The sequence below is a fragment of the Rhineura floridana genome, chromosome 9 (genome assembly GCF_030035675.1).
Source record: "Rhineura floridana isolate rRhiFlo1 chromosome 9, rRhiFlo1.hap2, whole genome shotgun sequence".
Classification (NCBI taxonomy): Eukaryota; Metazoa; Chordata; class Lepidosauria; order Squamata; family Rhineuridae; genus Rhineura; species Rhineura floridana.
In genome coordinates this window covers 78,174,343-78,183,906 of record NC_084488.1, presented here as the reverse complement: position 1 = coordinate 78,183,906, position 9,564 = coordinate 78,174,343, and positions in this window count along the sequence as shown.

The window sequence follows — 9,564 nt, the reverse complement described above, 5'->3', positions numbered from 1 at the left end:
ATATTGGACCATTTGCAGCTCTGTTGCCTAAGGGTATTGGAGTTAACATATTGGTCATCTTTCAGGGTGGTAAATGGCAATATGGTGTGGAATGCAATTCCCTTAGATCAAACTTAAGAAAATGGTTGCAATTCCAAGTAAAATAAGCTTCAATGATTAATTTGATCCATTATTCTTTAAGTCTTCACTAGCATCCCTTTTTAATTTGTCATGTAAAGTGCAAATTCAGGAACTTTAAAGTGTATAAAGTTTGTGGAGTATTATTAACTAGAAGGATTCTGGATTAATTTAGCAGCCAGGTCTCTTTTTACAGCCATAAGCCATGCTGTCAGGGAAACCTAATTACACTTTAAGTGGGATGCAAATGAGTTGTGACACTACATCATTTCACATGAAAGGTTCATTACTTACATTAAGTCTCACAATGCTCTTTCCTAAGCATGGGTTCATTACAATTTTTTCTATATTTTAACATGGTCGAAAGTGAACATGGCATTTTCTTTTAATATGTACCTTCTTAAATACCACTCCCTTCCTTAATCATTTAAGCTTTAAGTCATTGAGATAACTGAATCTGTATAAAGTGAGCTAGTTTTAGCATGGTTAAATGTGAGCTAAGTTTTTTCTTTAATATGCTTCTTAACTTCATGGTTTCGTTTTAAGGTTTATGCTTCACGAGTTACTGGATCAGTATCAGCTGCACTAGCATATGCATGTGTGCACACAGACAGAGTTCTGAAATATTTTCAAAAACATGTTCTAAAGTCATCCATTTAGTTCAGTGGAATATTATGAATCCACATTTTCCTTCTTTCCAGAGTGTTCAACAACATAAATATGCCACATTCATTTGGTATCATTCTTAGATAGATAAATGAGTCTCATTTGAAATATATCTACCCAAGTTTATTTATGTTAGGGGGAAAATGTTGATTGGTAGTAGAGAAGGGGGAGAAGAATACCATCCCCTCGGCTGTGTTCTTTGGTAAGGAAGATGTGCAGGCTTCCCATGGGCATCTGAATGGCCACTGTGAGAACAGGATGTTGGACTAGATGGGCCACTGGCCTGATTCAGCAGGTTCTTCTTATGTTCTTATGTAGCACATTCTGTTCTGGCAAAACTCACTTTAATTGTGTCTGACAATTCACTCCTTTGCATCCTCTGAAATGACACCAATAATTGCCTCTCCACTGAAAGAGGATAAATTGGTACCAGGAGCAACAGTAACAACTTGCAGATCTCAAAAAGGAACACAGTGTCAGGGAGCCCACACAGCAGACTATAAGAAGCTTAATCATTCCATTTAGGATGGAGCTTTCACCCAGCCCAAATCAAGGAAGCAGTAGCATTTTTGGATGTATTGAGCCTGAGTCCTAGTAATACTTAATGCAGGTAAACTATATAGTGACCTCTCTTTCACTACAAACATGCATTGTATTTTTTTAATGTAAATTGATTTCTTGATGGTATGTGTCAGAGCAATAATTTATATTTATTTATTTATTTATTTATTAATTAAATTTATATACCGCCCGACTAGCGATAGCTCTCTGGGCGGTGAACATAAAATAGTATAAAAATACAATGAATAACAAAATAATATTAAAATACAATCAACAATACAATAAACATTTTTAAAATTAGATCAATGTAACTTAAAATGCTTCAGAGAATAGGAAGGTTTTGACCTGGCGCCGGAAGGAAAGCAGAGTCGGCGCCAGGCGTACTTCCTCAGGGAGACTGTTCCATAGTTCGGGGGCCACCACTGAGAAGGCCCTAGATCTTGTCATCACCCTCCGGGCCTCCCTGTGAGTTGGAACCCGGAGGAGGGCCTTCGTAGCAGAACGTAGTGCACGGGCCGGTTCATATCGGAAGAGGCGTTCCGCAAGGTATCGTGGTCCCGCACCGTATAAGGCTTTATAGGTTAATACCAACACTTTGAATCTAGCCCGGAAACATATTGGCAACCAGTGCAAGCTGGCCAGAACAGGTGTTATATGCTCGGACCGCTTGGTCCTTGTCAGCAATCTGGCCGCCGCATTTTGCACTAGTTGTAGCTTCCGAACTGTCTTCAAAGGTAGCCCTACGTAAAGCGCATTACAGTAATCCAAACGTGAGGTTACCAGAGCATGTACCACTGATGTAAGGTCCTCTTTACTCAAATAGGGACGTAGCTGGGCTACCAACCGAAGTTGGTAAAACGCATTCCTAACCACCGAGGCTACTTGAGCCTCAAGTGAGAGGGAAGAGTCTAAAAAGACTCCCAGACTACGAACCCGGTCCTTTAGGGGGAGTGTAACCCCGTCCAGGACAGGGTATATATCCACCATCCGATCAGAGAACCCGTCCACCAACAGCATCTCAGTCTTGTCTGGATTGAGCTTCAGTTTGTTAACTCTCATCCAGTCCATTGTCGAGGCCAGGCAACGGTTCAGCAAATCGACAGCCTCACCTGAAGAAGATGAAAAGGAGAAGTAGAGCTGCGTGTCATCAGCATACTGATGACAACGCACTCCAAAACTCCTGATGACCTCTCCCAACGGCTTCATGTAGATATTAAAAAGCAGGGGGGACAAAACTGACCCCTGCGGGACCCCATATTGGAGAGCCCGCGGTGTCGAGCAATGTTCCCCAAGCACTACCTTCTGGAGACGACCCGCCAAGTAGGAGCGGAACCACTGCCAAGCAGTACCTCCAACTCCCAACTCCGCGAGCCTCTCCAGAAGGATACCATGGTCGATGGTATCAAAAGCCGCTGAGAGATCAAGGAGAATCAACAGAGTTACACTCCCTCTGTCTCTTTCCCGACATAGGTCATCGTACAGGGCGACCAAGGCTGTCTCAGTGCCAAAACCGGGCCTAAAACCCGATTGAAATGGATCTAGATAATCAGTTTCATCCAATAGCGCCTGGATAAACAAGGCAATGTGAAAATTAAGCAGTATTTTAAGTAGGAACATTCATATATATAAAAAAGATTCTAGACAAAGTCTTAGTAAACTTTCATGCATGATCTTACTGAGGCTATCATATATGACATGCCGCTTCTAAACTCCTGTATGTTACTGTGTGTCCTAGTCTACATGTGTCTGTAATTACAGGTGTACAGAGGGAAGCAGCACACATTTGGGTCTTGAACCAAGAGTCACACTGTGCCATAGGGACAACTGCACCTTTCTAGTAGAGGGAATTAGCAACAAGGTGAAGAGTCAGTGTCAGAGTAATCAAATAATTGGTTTATTACAGAAAATGGAGAGGTCAGTTAATTATATAGCCATAATTTAGATTCAGCCAGCACCTATTTGATTAAATCTATAGCATAGAGAAGATTGGGGCAGATAGAATAATGAGTGACATCTCTGTTGCTATGAGAGAGCAGGAAAAGTCTGTTACCAACAAAAGAGAGGGGAGGGAGACAGGTATCATATAGACATATGGGAAACTCAGTGAGGTTAGAATTAGGAGGTAAATCACATTTTCCAGGAGACAGAGGATTACTTGCTTGAGAGTTTCAGAAGGGGAGAAAGAAAGGATTAAAGAATGAGAAGAAACCAGAATGCAGTTATCTATTCCAAAGTGGAAGGGGGAAAGGGCCTCTTCCTCAAGTGAAAGCTGTGGATCAGGAGGTCATCTCCTGGTCCCAACAGGTCATTGGGATTGTCCTTTGCCAGTCTTCAGTAGGGCACTGCACGCAAACAAAACCCTGCCAGCCTTGTGTATTACAAGGCTTTGTGAGTGGACGCTAGAGGAAGAACATGCGAATTTATGTTCCCTTGAAACCCTGATTAAACAGACTACAAAATAATAAAGATGAAGGAGTGGTGAAGGAGTACTGGGGGGAAATGTAGGAGGGTGAGCAAAGCTAACTATCCTGATGAGTCCTAGAGATGGAAGGATCTGTAAATTTCAGTTCTCTCAGTTTCTCAATTTTCCATTTCTAAATTCAGTTTTCTGCAGAAATTTTGGTTTTTTTAAAAAAGAAATTCTAATGAAAATTTGTCAGAACTTTAGTGTGAATTTTCCCAATCAACACATTTGTATGCAGTTTTGAATAATGTACACATTTTTGCAATTTCCCCTAATATTATGCATTTTGTACACTATATTTGCTAATATATTCATTTTTATGCACATTCCCCTATTATATGCATTTTTGTAAACATGGTTTGATTGGAGAATTCCATCACAAAATTTGGATGTGTGAATTTCAAATGATGGCTCTGTTTCATTTATATTATTCAGAAAGCACAAATCTGATACATTCACCTTTAAATGCAAACTGAATTGAATTTCTTCCCATTCCCTACTGATGACAGTCCTAAAGGCTAGAACCAGGCTAGGCTGCCCTTAATTGGACACAGTTTCTAACCGCTTACTTCTTATAGGGAGGAGTTGTCCTAGATCAGAGAAGAAGGCTATCTAAAGTACCAGAAGGATGCATAGGTGATGAGTACAAGAGTACCTTTTGGGTGAAAGCGTCTAATTATACTACTGCATACTAATGTGTGGGTTGCCGTGCCTCAAGTATGGTGTTTCCCTTTGCCAAGGTTCCAGGATAGTCAGTTAGTGAGCATGCTTTGGATGGCTTTATTGCATCAGGGAGCAGCATAACCTTGAGTTCTCATGCCTCTTTTAATAACAAGCAAGAATCACTTCTGTTGTAGGGCTTAAGGCAGGTGGGTGGAACCTTTGTTGCTGAACTACAACTGTCGCCAGCCATAGCAAGCATGGCCAATGGCCAGGGATGATGGGACTTGTAGTTGAGCAGCATCTGGAAGGCCACAGGTTCTTCACATCTGGGTCTATGGAATGAATCTGTCCTGTTTCTCTAAGCCTCAGCTTAATTCACCTTCCCAGACAAAATGGAGCTCCCTACACTCATAAGAGGGCAGCAAGGCCAAGCTTCCTGGTAACAAGTAATTGTTGAAAATACAAATTTACAATTCACAGAGGAATAAAACAAGGGTGCCCTTTCTCTCATCTCCTGCTCTTGATGGTGATGGAACCTTTAGCACAACGTTTGAGACAAAACCAAAACATTAAAGGCATACAGATAAATCAGGATACATATCTCAGTATGCATGCTGATGACATGGCATTGACAGTGACCAATCCTTTAATGGCAGCGCTGCCATTAACTACTGAATTACAGCAATTTGAAGGGGTTTCTGGCCTACAAGTTAACCTAACAAAAGCGGAAGCAATGTGTTTTCACTTACCTCTAGAGGCACAAAGTCAGTTCTCAGCTGCTTTGCGCATTCGTTTATGCCCAAGGCAGCTGCAATACCTGGGAGTACACATACATAAAAACCTTAATAAGTTATTTATGGTTAACTATAGACCAATTTGGTATACATTAAAAGCTTATATGAATAAGTGGGTTAAGTTGAAACTTTCACTATCAGCAAGGATATATGCAATAAAAATAACATTGCTACCTAAGTTAACCTTTTTATTTAATGCCCTCCCTGTATATGTTTCTGAAAAACAACTGAAGATTTTGCAAAAAGAAAAAACAATTTATTTTTAATAAAAAATTGCCCAGAATTAAGAAAACATTATTATATCAACAGTCCAAAAAGGGGGGGTGGGGAATTCCACATTTAAAACACTATTATGACACCAATCAATTATATCATCTTCTTTTTGTGATATTGGATACTAAAATTAAGACATGGGTTCAATTAGAAAATATTTTAGTGAAAGGTATTCCTCTGGAGGCAATACTTTTTAGAAAACCTTCAAAAGCTTCGTTACAACAACAAAAAGAAAACCCCTTCGCTAACCCTCTACTACAAAGTTGGCAAAGATTGGGAAAACACCTTTTATTTATGTCATCATCTATGACACTACTTTTTTCACACAAAATTTTATAATAGCAATAGATATTTACCTTGGCAGCAGTGGAGAGAGAAGGGGTTTTACCTTCTTTGTTACTTTTATGTTAATGCATCCCCAATAACTCAGCAAGCCGTCACAACAGCCTCCATCCCTTATTTGTGGTTCTTTCTCCTGCTATTGAGGCCCCTGGAACACACAGAGAAATTGGATGAGAGGTAGGTTTGATCTCTGTCTGTCTCTCAAGCACAATATGAGGCACAAGCTGCTAGGAAAAATTACAGTGTTTGCCTTCTCTAGCTCAGAACAAACTGCAATAAGACACTACTCTTCCCTCAAATACTCTGTCCTATGCGGAACAATAAGGAAACAGAAGGTGTCCTTTTCACTTTTGTTTCATAGTTGTTGCAGAGTAGGTCCTTTGTCTTGCCAGAAGCAAGACAGTCACAGCTATAAGGTTTAAACTGGATGTTTTGCTTAAGAGCATCAGTCATTACTGGTTGCAGCAAGAACAAAGGAAGAGCCAAAAGAGAAAGTAAATCCACAACTCAGGAAGGCCAGTTAAGCTTTCTAGGCCTAGATATAGTAATCCTTTAGATTTTTGTATTGGGCATACTAAGGCATGGTGGTCTCAGGAATGGAGGCTCACCATTAGTGACCCAGTTATCAGATTTATGGAGCCCTGTTAATGATGAGGTACATACAAGAGCTGTATGACATGCTATCTGTTATCTGTTTACTAATAATAGTAAATAATAATAGTAAATGCTCCAAGTGTCCTGGCTCCCAACCAGAGAAGCAGACTCAGGACTTGGCTGTTTTTTTTAAAATGAGCTTTATTCCAGAAGTCAGTACAGGAATGCAGCATCAGGCATTCGGGATACATAATAGGAACAGACTAGACATATCTCAGAGGCAGGCTAGGCATCCCTCATTAACAGGCTAGGTGTATCTCAGGATGCAGACTAGACAGGTACAGTAGGGCCCCACTCATATAGTGGGTTACGTTCCGGACCCCCACTGTAAAGCAAAAACCGCTGTAAAGCGGATCCCATTGACTTACATTGACCAAAATGGCGCCCGGTGGAACAAGCGCTGTAAAGCGGGGCCTTTCTACAATTCACAACTGCTGTATTAGTGGAACTCTGTAAAGCGAAGCACTGTAAAGCGGGGCCCTACTGTAAAAGCAACAGCAGACTACATATCTCAGGATACAAACTAGGTATGTGGAGGCAACAGCAGACTGTTGTCACTGAACCCTAACATCATTCATCCATTCTAAATATATGAGAGGTGGGCAGGAACATACTTGTCTAAGCATTCTCTAGTACTTTCTTGCTTTCACTGTAGGGTGTGGGCTTTTCCTAGAAGCAGAAAACATTTTCTGAAGCTGACTCTTTTCTAATCTCTTCAACCTTGGCGAAAGCGTAAACACAGGCTCTGACAGACTGCTTTTGCTTTCCTCTCTCTGGAAAACTCCAGCTACTTCATTAAGTGTTACCTTTTCAACTGCTAGGTCTGGGTTGAGTGCCAGAGAGGAAACCTCATCAGTCATCAGAGATGGGTGGTGGTGGTGATGGGCTACATTAATCTCACTAAACTCAAAATTGCTAGAGGCTCCTGAAAACATTTGTCCTGTTGTTTCTCCAGACCTCTCTGTGATATCTGTAACCCACTCTTCATTCTTCCAATCTTGCCAAAGGTTCTCCTTGGGTCCCATGACATCAAACTGCTGCAACCAATCTGGTTTGGTAAACGCATCTGACCTTGACAGAGAGAAGGCAGCAATACTAAATATATAATTTCTGGTGAATACTGACACATTTGTAGAGATATGTTTTTACTTGGGGATGTGTGCACACAGAGGTAGTTCAAGAATGTGGGAAGTTTGGACTCTGGTGCCCACATATCCACCCACTGTGTAGACAATATCAAAGATATTCGTCAGCCCTGTAGCCCATGGGGGGGGCAAATGGGGACATCACCCTCCTAGAGCTGTCCTTCACTCTCCCCGGATATATTTTTTAGAAATTGACTTCTTTTTGTGACATGACAGCCTCCATTTAAAGAATGACTATTTTAAGAACAGGAACAATTTAAGAATAGGACCCTCAGAAAAATTCAGTGAATAAGGCAGGGTGACTGTACAACAAAAGTCTCATCTGGAAGAGTCCCAGAAGTGTGCTCACTCAAGCCTTTTCCTGACTGAGGCTGGATTTTTTATGGAAGAGCCCCAGAAATCTCACTTAACCTCACTCTGCTCACTCAAGGCTGGATTTTTCATGATTATAATCACCCTATAATTACTTAAGTGATCCCGAGAAAAACAGCTAGTATAGTAACATGACCCTTGAAGAATTAAATATGAGAACTTTGTATAACGGGTGGAGTTAGACTCCACTCCTTAGACTTTCCTTTACGCTGCTTTGTCACTTTCATTTCTGCTATCTACCCAGCCAGCAATAAAGAAGCATGTTTGTTTGCCTGCAGTAAGAAGTAAGAGTTCACTTGTTCTGCAGTTATTATGATGAGTAGAGGAGGACTGAGTGTTTATTGCTAAAGGGTGAAATAAAGAGATAATGTAAGTGATCTGAAAAAATAAGTTACCCTTTACTCTTTTAAAGCACTCATTACACTCGCAATCATTGTGGCTATTTTCTTCTTTTTCTTGAGTCTTTGGCAAATGATGAAAACATCCCTAGAGGAATAGAAACACTGCTGTGCACACTACAGTTAGTTGGCTGGCCACCTAGGCTGTGATTCAGGCCTAATGCCTGATTTTCCCAGTGTGTGTGCCTCAGTATGAGGCCTTTTCAGGGTTCTGTGACTTACAAGCATTTACAAATTTTGTTTTTCTTGCATTTGAAAAAGAAAGTACAGCTAACCTTGGTTTTGATTTTTTTTAAAAATACTTTAATTCTGGGAAATACAGGGAATTCTAGGAAAAACCAAAAGCTGTTCTAGGAAAAATCAAAAAGTGCTATGCATTTCTCTCTCTCTGAAAAGGTGCATTGTGGACCTTCCATTGAGAAAGCTTTCTTGATCAAGCATTTTTAAATGTTTACGAAAGGAAGCGTACTGTGCAGTAAATATTTCACAAAGTTACTGATTCAAGCTCATTGATTTCAAAAAAATTATACACATTGTTCTCAGCATCACTGTCCTTAAATGCCTGACTAATTGCATTATAATGTGCTTTTACTCTGTTTCTAACCCTGATTTTTGTATTGATGTTGTGATATAAGATTAAAACTGAATTTTTGAGAGAACAAGCTCCATGCTAGCTTTTAAGTTCTTAGTTACAGCAAAAACTATATTTAATATATGGCAAAAACTTAAAACTTGAGGAAACTGGGAATACTTTGCAGTGGTCAGGAATTGACCATTACTACCTTGCACAGCACTCTCTTCAGTTCAATAAGCTTTGTATCTTGCTCTTCTCTCCTGATCTCCAAGCTGTTCCCTCTCTGTGTTTCCCTTCACTCTATTCTATTTGTCTTCATATAATCAGTTTTCTCCTTACTTCTGAGTCTACTACCTGACTTTTGCTACATTCGTAACTGGTTTGTTACTATAAATGTCCTGTGAGACCAGAACTGTGTGAATTTAACTGTTTCTGCCAGTTACACAGGATACCATCTTGAATGTAAATTTGTTTTACAATGGAACTTCAGAACAAATGCGTTTTGCAATTTAATCAATAGACAAACATGGATATTTTAATA